The 14,600-nt window shown below is 36.0% G+C and overlaps 3 long non-coding RNA genes across 3 annotated transcripts; all 3 read left to right on the top strand.

The window, feature by feature from the left end:
• The first annotated feature begins 3,281 nt into the window (after positions 1-3,281).
• Positions 3,282-5,303, top strand: LOC142623240 (uncharacterized). Its single transcript, XR_012842086.1, has 3 exons — positions 3,282-3,385; positions 4,078-4,312; positions 4,848-5,303. It is a non-coding gene; the product is annotated as an uncharacterized LOC142623240 (long non-coding RNA).
• Positions 5,304-5,357: 54 nt separating this feature from the next.
• On the top strand, positions 5,358-6,205 carry LOC142623238 (uncharacterized). The gene is made up of 3 exons (XR_012842085.1): positions 5,358-5,511; positions 5,815-5,931; positions 6,020-6,205. It is a non-coding gene; the product is annotated as an uncharacterized LOC142623238 (long non-coding RNA).
• A 148-nt stretch (positions 6,206-6,353) lies between these two features.
• On the top strand, positions 6,354-7,558 carry LOC142623584 (uncharacterized). The gene is made up of 3 exons (XR_012842170.1): positions 6,354-6,466; positions 6,704-6,872; positions 7,179-7,558. It is a non-coding gene; the product is annotated as an uncharacterized LOC142623584 (long non-coding RNA).
• Positions 7,559-14,600: the final 7,042 nt, after the last annotated feature.

The raw sequence follows: 14,600 nt of genomic DNA on the forward strand, positions 1-14,600 counted from the left end.
AACGTGAATTGGAGGAACAAACATGCTGGCCATATCCAAGTATGGAATAGTCGAGCACAATTACTATCTACGGGAGCACGACTAGAGGGTGATATGTCGCCTGATCATCCATACTTTGATTGGTACGATAGGGTGACTTGGAGGTTCATTGACCACACTACCGTTGCACTTCTTATTATGGTAATTGCTTCGACCTTTCTTTTCAAATTTTGTTGCGTATCACCATTGTTGTGTAAGATGTACTAATTGTATTTATTTACTTGCAGGTAAAAAGTCACAAGCAGATGTTGACGCATTATGCAAAAGGCAGTCTTGAGTACAAGCAGATTACAGCTGTACTTAAGGCAGTGGAATGCCTTTGCCGTATAACTGCCCAACTTCCCTTGGAAGAAACCGATAGGGCAAATCCAGAAGCGCCAGAAGATACTAGACAACCAAGCACGAGCTCAACTCCTGCCAGCCATAGCCATGGTCAGCGTGGTGCACCCCATCAGGTTGTAAATAGGCCGGATCCCCAGCGTGCTGCACCCCATCAGCCAGCCAGTAGGCCAGATCGCCCTCCACCCCCACATGCATCTCCTGCCCCAGAGTTCCCTCGACCTCCATATGCATCTCCTGCCCTAGAGTTCCCTCCACCCCCACATGCATCTCCTGCCCCAGAGTTCCCTCGACCTCCATATGCATCCCCTTCCCCAGAGATCCCTCCACGTACTACTCATGCAGTTCCTGACCTAGAGATCCCTCGACCCACTGCTCATGCATCTTCTCACCCCGAGATCCTTTCACCCACCCCACGTACTTTTTCTGACCCTGCTCATCTTTCACTTACTCCGCCATCCTTTGATCTCGGCTTAGATTTCAGTGAGACCCCTCTTGTCATGCACACTCAATCTCCCTCGTACAGCGTTGGTCATATAGACCATGTACCACCCCATAGTGACTCCATGTCATTCATGCCCACTCCTAGACTACATACAACTCCTATGACTACGAGCCTCACTCACATTTCGTCCACTACACCATCCTCCCCCGTAGTTGTAGGATCTTCAGTTGTTGAGAGTCAAGCAAAACAACCAGTTGTGCATGTTGAGAATGAGCAAGGAGTTGGGTTACACTCACCCCCACAAGGTCGGCCTAAACGCATAAGAAAAGAACCTCCTTGTGGGACAGGCGGTCACAAAGCAGGACACAAGGCTGGCCCCACAGTATGAATGAAACTTACTAGCTTTGAATACTTTCACGCCTACTGTTATGGTTGGTATAGAATTCATTTAATCCATTGTTTCTTTGTAACTTCGTCTTTGTAGCAACGCAAGGAGCCTGATCAAGGAGATGTGGTACCCCCTCCCCAACATACCAGACACTATACAAGATAGCATAAGCGTCAAACGCATTAGGGTCAGCACGCCATTAGGTTAGCACACCATCTGCCTACAAATGGTGTTCAATTACTTTTTTTGTGTTTAATTACTTTTCAGTTTTAAAGTTGATTTTATATTTATTATGCTTGTATTATCAAAAACTATATACATTTTTACTTGTGTTGAGGTTGAAGTTGCATCAATTGGTTGATTTCTTTAGTTTACTTATAAATTTGAATGCACATATAACTGAATCATAGAGTTGCTTTTGATGACAGTAGAGAAGGCCAATCTGCTAATATGCTGAAGAAGGCTGAGAGGGAAAGGCTAAGTGAGCTTCAAAATTTGTTGGAGCATTGGGCTGTATCACAATTTGCTCATCGGAATCGCATTTAGGTTAATTGATGCAAAGCTTCTATCTATCTATAATTTTTGTTGCAATGTATTGTTTTCTTTGTCTCTATCTCTTCCTTGGTTCATCACTGTTCTCACTGTTCCTATTTTTCTGTATAGACTTTGTTCCCCCTTGTCTTGTGAAATTGGTATATGTGGGAGTTGGGACTTGAATAATGTTCTTACCTAAGTGGTATCAGCAAGTCCTTGGGTGGTGGACTACAAGAGCCCCTAGAGTCACTGGGGTTTTAGATAATGCTTTGGCTGCTACTGAGGCACGGTGGAGTCCATAAAAAAACATGACCCAGAAAACGATTTTTTTTTCCTCAATACTATATATTAGTATTACATTTTTTTTTTTTTTTGAAAATAGCAACGCTTGGACAAGTCCACACCGCCAATTTCCTAGGCCAAACTACTTGGATTAAATGATGGAATAATGGATGGAGTCCACATGTCCACCTCTTTGCTTCTTCATTGTGGTTCATTTTGTTGGACTACTTTTTTTTGGTACCACATTTTGTTGGACTTTGAAAACATATAGACCAATCATATCCATAGTCTCAGCCAAATCTATTTTCTGCACCAATAGTGGCTAGCGCAGAGAATATTATAACTGTGCATTTTGTTAGAATTTAATGGAAATTGTTAATTGAATAATTGATTGGGATTGTACTGAAGGAAGCCAAACATAAATACTAATATACAAAAAAAAAAAAAAAAAAAAAACCAAGGGATGGAGAAATGCCAAAAAGGATAACATGTGGGTTTTTGTGGCCATCACCTAAAAGTTTAGTTAACCATGTTTTGTTTCCATCTTCATTTTGTGGAAAGCCAAATGAAGGAAAGCATGTCCCACCACAGTGTAGGAGTCACTTTGAGTTGGACCCAATATCTGAAAATTTTCCCTTAGGATTGTTATTTGTTAATTTTATCACTACTAATTAGACAAACTGAAACCCTTGGATGAAAGATTTTCTTTGTGGGTCCACTGCAATAAGATCATAATAATTAGCTGTTTAAAATCCTTTAATCAAAGCCTATTTGGCTTCAGATTATTTATATGGCTATGAATTTTGAATGGTAGATGTATGTTTAATGAATTATTATCGCATTGAGCAAAGAATAACTCATTGAGTTATTATGAAAAAAAGAGTTATTATTATCTACCTAAGCTTGGTTATATTAAGTGAGAAATTTAATTGCAACAGCACCTAACCATTAGCTGGAAAAGAGCCATCAGAAATATTGTGGCATAAGGGACAAAGACAATTTTCTCACCCTCTTTTTTACTGCATGTAGCAGCCATATAGATGTACCTTAAAACAAGCAAGACACACACTGAGGGGTACTTGTTTTTGTTCAAATTTACATTTGCTTGTCTTTTTGGCTTCTTTTTAACTGTCTATATACCACTGGACAACTGTGGCAACATGTTAGTCACAAAATTCTGACTTGGCCACTATTTATTGGCCACTATTTATTGGTGGTTTCTGTAGTCCTTAGCAAGAGAGTTGTGCTGGAATTCTACTTATCAGGAACTTTGTGAATGCAAGAAATTTAACTCCTTGAAAGAAACGGCCTGGGCTGGAGTTGCATTCAATCTCTTTCTTTACATGCTTGCCAGCCATGTAAGTTGATTAAACAGCTTAGTATTTGGTTTTATACCAGGGATTGTACTTTCTTTTTTTTCAAAATATATTTTTGCTTAGAAGATTCATTTTACCTCAGTTTTACCTTTTTAGCTTACTGTCATTGTAAACCTGACTTATGTCCCGATCTGTGCTTCCTTTGCTTCTTAATTTTGTTTATGACCATAACATGTAGCTGTACTCAAATAATTTCTTAGTCATGGATATGTTGTTTGATTTTCACTCTTGAGAAGTTGAGATGTCTAATGATGACTAAGAACTTGTATGACTTGTATGCACACATGTATTTAAGCCAGTTTTTCTACAAGCAGGTGTAGAATAGGTTTTACTGAAGAGTGGTAATATGTTAATGAAACTATAAAAGATTGAGTTGTTTATGGTCCTATATTTTTCTTGAATACTCAACACTTGTGGGATTAAAGTTTTATGTATGGGATGATAGTGTGTACCAAAAAAATTAAATTAAAAATAAAGAAAATTATAGTTAATAAATTTCACCAGTAAAAGGCATTACTCAAATTTGATTATAAGACATTCTTGACTAAAATCGAGGTGGATACTCAGTTTAGCTCAATGTGTGGCTTAAAATTATGGGATGAAGCTCACTTTTAGTTCTTCTTGGGGCTGAATTGTCTGCTATGTTATGATGAATTCAGCTTGTTTTGAAATAGACATATTTGCAATCCACAACTACAAGATTGGAGGAGATGAGAGTCAAAAGGCGGGATGCAGAACAGTGGATGGCACACCGTTTGCTCCCTGAGGATTTGAGAGAGGATTAGGAGGTATGAACAATACAAATGGCAAGAAACTAGAGGTGTTGATGAAGAGAATCTGCTTCAGAATCTTCCCAAGGATCTCAGAAGGGACATAAAGCGCCATCTCTGCTTGGCTCTGCTCCTGAGAGTGAGTTCCTCCACCTTTACAACTTTTTTCCATATCATGTTGCTGGGAGTAAGAATAGTATTGTTCCACTTGTCTAAGTAATTATTAGGTAGGGTTCATCCTAAAATATACTGTAGGGACAAAGGGCTAGTCTATTTGGTGTGAACACTACATGCAATCCCCGATCAAATGGCTTGACAATGGAAAGCTTGCTACCAGTTGGGCAATGATTGATATTTATTTTATTTTATATAAGAATTTAATTTATATTTTGCTTTTTAAAAATTTATATTTTTTATTTTTATGTAATCTGTTAAATTGTTATTTTTCTTTCCTACTAGGTTTATAATCTATTTACTTGTTTTGTTAGAAAGTATTTCCTTTTTAGTCTCGTTTCTTCCTTGATATAGCTTGGGAACCCTATTTGAAGGACCTACTGTTTAGTATTGATATGATTGACTTGATCAATAAAATATCTGTTGGAATTCTTCCAATATCTTGGTGCTGATTTCAGGTAACCCTTGGTGCTAATGTCAGGGTTTTTCAATTTTTTCAGATGTTGGGTGCTGATTCCTACATTTTATCCCCCTTTCCAGTACTTGGTGTTGGTTTTTAGGTTGTATCCCTGTTTTCACTACTTGGTGCCAATTCCGACCAACATGAGGTGTCGATTCTTAGGTTATGAAATTCAATTGCACTGATTGCATGGATTGATGGCTATCCTGTGAACTCAAGTCTACCCCAAAATGAAGCTGCGATAGCTGCTAATTTCTAAACAAGGCCGAACAACTTTATGCCTAATTAACATTTTGAGCTTTAAGGTTTGCTATTAATAACTGTGTTACTTTATCTTGTAACCCAAAACACCCACTAGCACATTTTATTACATTCTTCTCCTGGTTAAATTTATGTTGAATATTTGTTTATACATGTCCTGAAGTCATCTGATTTGCTACAATCTCAACTAAATATAAACTTCACTTGTCGAAAGCTGATGTCAGTTGCTGATACTTTCTCCTTAGTGCTGTTCTGCTCTTCAATTTGTTGGGCAAATATTGGAAAACATCAGAAGCTAATGGCAATTGCATCTGAATTTGAAGTGTGGTAGTCAGTAGAGGAGTCATTGCTGCATGTATATAAGACTCCAATCTGGAAAATAGGTGACCTCATCTGCTGCAACAATAGAAGGAGTTCTCTAAGACCTGACTTAGATACTAAAGGTATACCTTCTGTTATTGTTACAGTTTTTACAGTCATATTTTACTTGTAAAAGAATAGCTTCAGATTATTTAATGCCTTATCCTTTGTCATTCGGTTTAACCATTGACATTGTTGAACATAAAGAAATGTGTTTTGTGTGTTTTGTGTGTTTTTGTGTACCTTGTGATGTTATTGTTGTGATAGCAGAAGCTCTAATACAGATTTGGTTGGCTTGGTTGGCAGCCTTTCATATGCAGTAGTATGCACTTGCATATGAGTTCTTCTTTAATGTGGTTTCTATTGCTCCTTTGTTATTTTTCCAGCTTTGTTCATTGGTGTCCTTGCAACGTTACACAAAAGCTTTATCCACTCTTCAAAGAGCTTCACTAGTGGAAAAATCAAGGCAAAAGCCGCAAGAGAGGATGAAGGTTTTGTGTGAGGTAGGTGTCTTTTCTGAAATTGTGATGGATTTTGTTCTTACTGCCGTATTCCTTAGTTGGACATTTTGGTCCTTGTTTTCTGTTGCAGGCTTTGAAATGTAACAATTATGATTCTGAACCTTTGCTACGTTCATGTGGCATTTCAATCAGTACCAGCTTCACTCAAGTTGATGGCCATGTTCTGCCAGCTCCAAGGGTATTCTCTTTTATGTCATATTGAAGTGGGCTCCTGATTGTGTAAATAGCCTTTGATTGAAATTAATAGCCTTGGAAAGAGTTTCCCCAAAGCAGAAGGTATTTAGGTTTTCCCCATTGGACGGTTTAAGTTTATCCAACTTATGTAATATTATTTTTCTCTTTTTTTTTTTTTTTTAGCAAGTTCTCTTATATTATTTTACTAACCAATTCTGGTTGAAATTTGTTTAGGTTGTTGACGCTCCAGAGATATTGACAATTATAGAAAAAATCCCATATCTTTCAGAGTTTTTGAACTCCTTGTACGAGTGTCAATATAAATCATTTTTTGTGGCTTTTGGTAAGTTGAGATCTAATATAGCCCATAATCTTATACATATCTGTACAATGTTAAAAGAAATATGTTCTTTTGGTTTCTCTGCATGGTCTGATTTCTTGCAACACTCTGAGCTCCTTGGTGTTTGCTTATGTGATATGGTATAGCTATAAGAGCTAGTCCTACGAATACCAATTAATTTATTTATAACTTGTTCAATTCTATATATAACTTGCATATTCTATTACATTTCATTTTCAGCTGGCCTTACGGAGCAAATAAAATTGGACCGCTATTTGCATCCACACTTTCATTACTATATGAGGGAGGTCAGAACTGTGGTTTATTCCTAGGTTTTGGAATCCTATAAAAGTGTTACAATTGAAGCAATGGCTAAGGGATTTGGAGTTACAGTGGAGTTTATTGATTTGTAAGTACATAAATTTATTGATGCTCTATTTTAGATTCTATCTAGCAGCAGTATGTTTATGCCATACACACATTGAATAAAAATTATATGTAAATTGAAAATAGATTTCACTAGTTTCAGTGAAATTGAATAATAAAATGAATAATCAAAAAATATTTTTTGATAGGATTTGAGATTTTCTTGTCCAATGCATTTTTCTTGTTTATTATGTATAGTATATTTTTAAAAGGGTTTGAGATTTTCTTTTGAGACGGTGGTGTGTTTAATTGTCTTTTTAATCCACCTTTTCTCTATTCTCTATTACAGGGAGCTCTCGCGTTTTATTGCTGCAGGGAAGCTTCATTGCAAGATTGATAAAATGGCAGGCGTTCTTGAGACTAATCGTCCAGATGCAAAGAACGCTCTTTACCAAGCAACTATTAAGCAAGGAGACTTCCTATTAAACTGGATCCAGAAGCTATCTCGTGTGATTGATCTGTGAAGTATTATTTGATTTTCAATTTGAAAATGATGCCAAAATTTTCACATTTCAGAGGAACACAGAGCATAAGGAAGTTCTGTTGGATGCCTTTTATTCGTGAATCTGATATTAACTTATCTGTAACTTATCAGCAGATTGGTTCTTTCCAAGTAGCTAACATGTAGCTAACATGAAAATACAAGCTACAATTCCTAGTTTTTTTAAAATTATACAAATGCTTCATATATTCTCAGTATGGCACCTATTGCACGATTAATGTGCCCTTCCCTTGTTAGAAAATTGAAAGCATCAGGTCACGACATCATCGATAGAACAAATAATACTTGCACCATTGCAATTGCATGATTATATATAAAATAAAAATGGAAACAAGGTCATTGCACAATTTCTTTCCACTAGCAATTCATAAGTGGAATTCCAATCCCTACCTTTGCAATTATAACAGAGATTTAGAAAGTAAAATATCAATGAAAGGTAGAGAGCAAAACTTTGACTTAGGCTTTTATAAAGGTCACACCCATCATCACAAAACAAAATCTATCTCAGCATTTCTTTTTCTAACTTTCCAAATCTAGCAATTCCAGACCACACCAAGGCCAGTGCAACTTTATGTAAATTGTGCGGCAGCAGGAAGCCATTAGCATTATAGTTCTTCTTCCAGAACTAACAGTTCAGAAAATAACTAGAAATTTAAAAAGTTAAGATGGAGAAGGGCTTAACAAGAAGCACCAATGCAAATGAGTAGAGCAACTAATGAAAAAAGATTTATAGTTACTTATCAAAAAAACAAAAAAAAAGACTTATAGTCTCAACAAGAAGCACCAACACAAATGAGTATAGCAGCTAATGGAAATAAGTAACAACTAATTGAAAGACAAAATTAAACATTCATAATATCACAATCTAGAAACAGGTACATTGGATACAGAATACTTCAATTATAAGTGCATTCAGTGATAAAAGAAAATAATAATTGTACCAATACAACCCAGTACTAAGTTCGAATACACAATAAAGAGAACCACAATTTACATCTACAATGCCATTCCAAAATCGAGTATCTGCATACCTGACAAAAATTGAAATATTGTCATTAGATACCAAAAGCCAAAACAAAGGTACTAATCTACGCAACTTGGCTAATTGATACAATCATGTCATTTTATATAAATGTATCACTTACCTAGTTTGGGTCATTATTGCTTGTTGAAGCCCCATGGGAAAGCAGACATCTTCTATGGTTATGCCCATGTTGATGACACAGTCCACAGCTCTGCTTTTGTTGAATCTCCCCCAAGTCAGAATTTGGCATTTTGCTTCCCGGTTTTCACCGGACCCCATCCATCTCATTCCGTATCCTAGACTTCATAGGTTGACCTTTGGCCTGCAACAAGTCTTGGTCAGGCACCCATTTTGGACATTCCACATCCCTCCATAATGACTCTGACTTTGGCACCACAAATTGGTGTGAGTAGGTGCGAATGGCGTTCTCCAAACTATAACATTGGTCAATATATGCAGTTGCATCTTGCCCCAAGTAATGAAGAACTGTAATTGCATGTGAACAGGGGATCTTTCGATTTTGCCACTTTCCACAACCACATGTTCTGGTCAATATGTTTATTTTATGACTATGTTGTCCCCCTCCAGAGTTATGGATGTTGTATGCAGTCGTTACTTGATATATACCATTGACATTATTAAACGGCCTTACTTGGTGTGTTTTAGATTTTTTCAGATTTGCATCAAAGATTTCTAAGGCATATTTACTGCACACCTTGCCCTCCAAGAGATCATGAGTAATTTTTTTGTGTCGATCATGGAAATACGCGACAAGTTTGCTCCAAGTGAATTCAACCATTGCAGTAATGGGCAGGCCACGGGCACCTTTGAGTACTCCATTGAAGCACTCCGAGACATTGGTTGTCATAGCCCCATAACGGTATCCAACATCATGTAGCTAGGTCCACTTGTCTATATCCTCTTTCATTAGATATGTGTATGGCATGATGGATGAGTCGGGTTTCATTTACCTGTTTTTTGGTGGCTGATTTCTTCCTATGGGCCTCGATCTCGGCTTCCTTGATAGGTTGCATGTACAACTCAAATTTAGCTTCCTAAGTAGCATACCCTGCTTTCAAGGCCAATGACTTTAAAGTGGCGTCCTGAAAATGCGTGTTGAAGTTGCTAGCAACATGTCGAAGGCAATATCTATGGTATACTCGTTCTCGTCCATCATCATCTCTAGGCCAGTTTGCAATTGCGTTTCGAATACCCTTATGTTGGTCAGAAATTATGCAGATGTCCTTATTTGCTATCACATCCCCCACTGCAAACCTAACGCAATCTAAAAACCACCTCCAACTAGGCCCTGACTTTTTGTCCACAACAGCAAAAGCGAAAGGCAAAACCTTGTTGTTGGCATCAGTGGCCATTGCAATCATCAACACCCCTCAATATTTACCATACAAATGGGTCCCATCAATACTGATCACTGGCTTATAATGTCTAAATCCTTCAATGCAAGAAGCGAAAGCCCAAAAATACATATCGCAATATTGTAACACCTTCCTCCCTCGATTCAGTGAGATACTAGTACTGGGTGCCAGCTTCTTGATCCAAGTATGCTAACAACAACTTTTTCAACCTTTCGTAAGACTCTTCCCAATCGCCGAATATCTTTGCAATAGCCCTTTGTTTCGCATCCCATATCTTATAGTAAGAAAGCTTATGTTCATAATACTTCCCTTTGATGTAATCTCTAAGGTGTTGAATTGTTGCCGTGTGATTTTCTTGCAACGTTGGAACAAATTCTGCTGCAAGAAAATTACAATCCATCATTCTACCATCAAGAGCCATGCCAAGGGTCATACAACTGTGAGGACCCCCATAAGATGTGACCCTCCATATTCCCTGTTTAGGCTTCATGACTGTCCCAACGTACCACTTGCATGACCCATCCATGCATTTCACATACAATCTACTTTTGGTCGACCTACTAGTCATAAAGTTTCTGTTATGCTTTGTGGTATAAATTGTTAATGCACGTTTCACCGCTTCTTTATTTGCAAAAATCAACCTCGTACAAAAATTCATGTCCGCATTCCAAAAAAAAGCAAATGCTTGCTCACCAACTTCAAGATCAACCATATTTTCCCAAGTATTTTCATAAAATGATAAGGCGGGAGGTTCATAAATGGGGGTCACATTTGTAACATGCTAAACTCTAACAGTAGCGTCTACATCATCTTCATCACATTCATCCATATCATCAACATTAGGATTGAAAGTAATTTCATGGTCATCAACACCCCTATCAAAGTCACCTTGCTCAATCCTCTCTTCGTACTCATCTCTATCGTCAAGATCTTCCCCAACATAGTGTTCGTCTTCATCTTCAACTACTGGAAGTGTAGAGGATTCACCTCGATGTGTACAAAATTGATCTTCATATCTATTGTCAGGTTCGCTCTCAATTGTTCTTGGTGTCTCTTGAAAAGGGGGTGTATAGCCTCCCAACGTGGTGCATTAATCATCTAGGATTGCAAACTGTAGAGATATAGTTGTTTGTACAATATCCTCTGCGCCGACTTCCGCACGCGGCTCCAAAGTGACGTACAACTCAAAATTTGCTACTTGTTCCCATTGACGCATCTTGTGAAACATGAACTTCACATGTTTGTCTTTTGTTATCGCCATATATTTGTAATTAATGCATTGATTGAGGACTTCATGTGGAGAACGAAAAGTAATATGTATGTCATGCAAAGCAGGGTTCAGTTCCAGCTCTTCCATAATTTTTATCTTCAAATCACTCAAGGTCTTTAACTTACGGCGTATCATCATATAACAACACTGGATACCCGGACCTTGAAATGGAAATCTGTCATAAGGGTTGGCATTGCTAAGGGATCCACCGTAGTATATATTTATATAGATCATTATCAACCTATAGATCATCAATTGCAATTGTGTTAGTGACAAATTTATAACTCTCAATCAACATCAATCACAAAACTCTGTGTATGACATGCCAACAATACTAACCTCAACCAAATTTGCATATACGCACATCCAAATCATTCTAGAGGCATGACTTTCAAAACCTATTCAAATAAGATATGATGAACAAAAATATTATATCAACTAGTTACCCATTGAAATCTTTGTTACAAATCTTAAACAACTATATCTTGAAATAATTTATGCTAAAAAGACTACAAATGGGTGTCTTAGGTATCAAACTCATAATCCATTTCATACCAATGACAAAAACCTAAAAGTACTAAATATTCCTAACAATTGATCACAATATTTAGTACTAAATATTCTCGATATTAATTTTTTTTTTAAACCTAGCATATTATTAATCACAATATTTACACTAACAAAAAAAAATATTTCCAATATGTTGTAATGACATAATTAATCATAATATTTGGTACTAAATATTCCCCCAATACTAATTATTCCCAATAATTTAATCACAATATTAAATTTTTTTAAAAAAACTTAGCAAATAATTTAATCACAATATTTACACTAACAAAAAATAAACAAATATTCCCAATAATTAATCACAATATATATATATATATATATATATATATATATATATATATATATATATTAAAAACTTAGCAAATAATTTAATCACAATATTTACACTAACAAAAAATAAACAAATATTCCCAATAATTAATCACAATATATATATATATATATATATATATATATATTTTTTAATAACTTAGCAAATAATTTAATCACAATATTTACACTAACAAAAAAAAAATCCCAATAATTAATCATAATATTAATTTAAAAAAAACTAGCAATTAATCACAATATACTAGCAAATAAATTAATCACAATATTTCCACTAACAAATAAAAAAAAATTACCTAATACGTTCTAATTGTTTCTTAAAAAAAAAAACCTAGCAAATAATTATAATATTAACTAATAAAAAATATTTTTAATATTGTATTACCTGTGAGAGATTGTTGTTAATGTGACAAATTGTGTGAGACTTGAGGAATGTGAGTGTGAGCTTGAGGGTGACAAATTGTGTGAGGCTTGAGGAATGTGAGAACTTGAGGGTCAGTTGAAGAGGATATGAGAATGAGAGAGCACATATCTGTGAGCCGGGTAAAGGGGGGAAAAAGATCCCAGTTGGGACCCACACAACACATGGATGGGCTGGGGACCATTCACAGAAATTGAGTTCAATAGACTCGATTTTTAAAAGCAAATAAATCGAGTCTAGTTTACTCGAGTTATGTCCACGTGCCCGAAAAGCGGTGGGGACCCAAAATCGAGTCTACTGGACTCGATTTCCTTTAAAGTTTCACGTGCGCACGTGACCTTAGTGTGAAAACGTGGTAGACTTGGAAATTGGAAATCGAGTCCAAATGACTCGATTTTTCTGACCCAAAACCGAGTTCAATGAACTCGATTTTTGTGCCTACGTGGACTCCTTGTCCAGCTCAGCCGGTGCTACAATAGGGAAATCGAGTACAAAGTACTCGATTTATAAGCCCAAAATCGAGTCCAATGGACTCGATTTGTTAGAAACCAAACTTGTTTGAAACGTTGGGTAACTAATAATATTGTTGGTATTTTTTAGTTATTTATGAAAAAACGCCTAAATCATACCTAAAGCTAAAGGCAGTCAGGACTCAGGACTGATTAGTAGTTTAAGAGAAACTATAAACGGCAAACGCTTATTGTAAAAGCTTTTCTATGTTACCAATTGTGAATATTGTTGTAGAGGAAGCTTGTTTTTGATTGTTTACTAATTAGACTTATGCTAGAGAGATAAGTCCTTAGTTTGATTCATTTTCTTGTATAATTACTCTATAGCAAAACTTGATTGATCCTCTATGGGTGTTGTCTCTTTGAATGAATCTGGGATTATCCATGTTGTCCAATTAGATAATAGCAATAAAAGTGATAAATTACCTATCGTTCCAAAAGCTTAAGCTTTTAAGAAATGGTAGATCTAATTATTTAACTCTAATTCTAACAAATCCCTAAGCATATTCGAACACGCTCTAATTTATAAGGGAAAGAGTTTTCCTTATTTTTTTTGTTCTGAATACATGGATAGCAGTAGCACTTTGTGGGGTTTCTATGATTGTGGAGTTAACCATGATAGGTTGTTTTATTCAAACAAGTGATTTTTCTGCAGGTAATGGTAGACATCACTAACCAAGGAGTTTCATGTAAGCATCAAAATAGATTTTTCTTTTGCATTTTTGGATTAAGTTTTCTTTTTTTTATAACATGTTTTCGACTTTGGCTGAATGCAAACTCTGATATTCCATGTTTCACAGTAATAGAGTTCCATCATAATGCTTAAAATGTATTTTTAGCCATAAGCATTTAATTTTTGGTCCTTTTCATTTTGAATTGAAGCAAGTGATCACCAATGAGCTTTATCTCAACTCGCACTTCATCTTCTCATAATAATGGGATGGAGTGTGAACCCATCCACTAGTTACATGTGTAACTTACCAATAATGCACATCATAATTTTTCTAATGGGCTTTGCTTAAATGGAACTTTCTTTATTAATAAAAATGGGGTGGAAATTGAGGTCATGGAACAAGTCTCACTTAATGCATTTGTAATGTGTGCCTTGTCATCCAGAATACATTCATCATTATTCATGGCATCATTTTGAAATCCACGAAATCCACTTCAACAACTGTTCCAAACAACTTCATAGTGCGTTCTTCAACTCTGGTTATTGATATTCTAAACTTACTGGGTAGAGAGTGAGGTCATGGGATTAAGTCTTATTAGGAGCATGTATGACTTTCCAATAAAAAAATTTATGCAAACAGCAAACCCACTTTGACAATTGTACCAAACAAGTCCATAATGTGGTTTTTCAATGCTGGTTATTGGTATTAACTTCTAGAGATCTTTCATTGTAGTCGTCAAAAACTTTCTCCAGAGAATGCAATCATTGCCATCCATGGATGATATTTATTTCATCCAGCTTAAAAGAACAATAAATTCTTCTTCTTCCTTTTCTTTTGGTCTGTTGTGACTTGTGAGACATATTTGTTTCTTTAGTTGCCTTCAATAGAAATTGTTTATGTACATTCTTTAACATACACGATCATTAATGTTGCCCTCATGTTTGTTTGTAATTCTACATAGTGTCCTTGTTTGTAACAGTAACCTCAAATATAGATATGGAGATGCATGTTACTGCCGCTATAATTGCACTATCA

The sequence above is a fragment of the Castanea sativa genome, chromosome 2, assembly GCF_040712315.1.
Source record: "Castanea sativa cultivar Marrone di Chiusa Pesio chromosome 2, ASM4071231v1".
Lineage (NCBI taxonomy): Eukaryota > Viridiplantae > Streptophyta > Magnoliopsida > Fagales > Fagaceae > Castanea > Castanea sativa.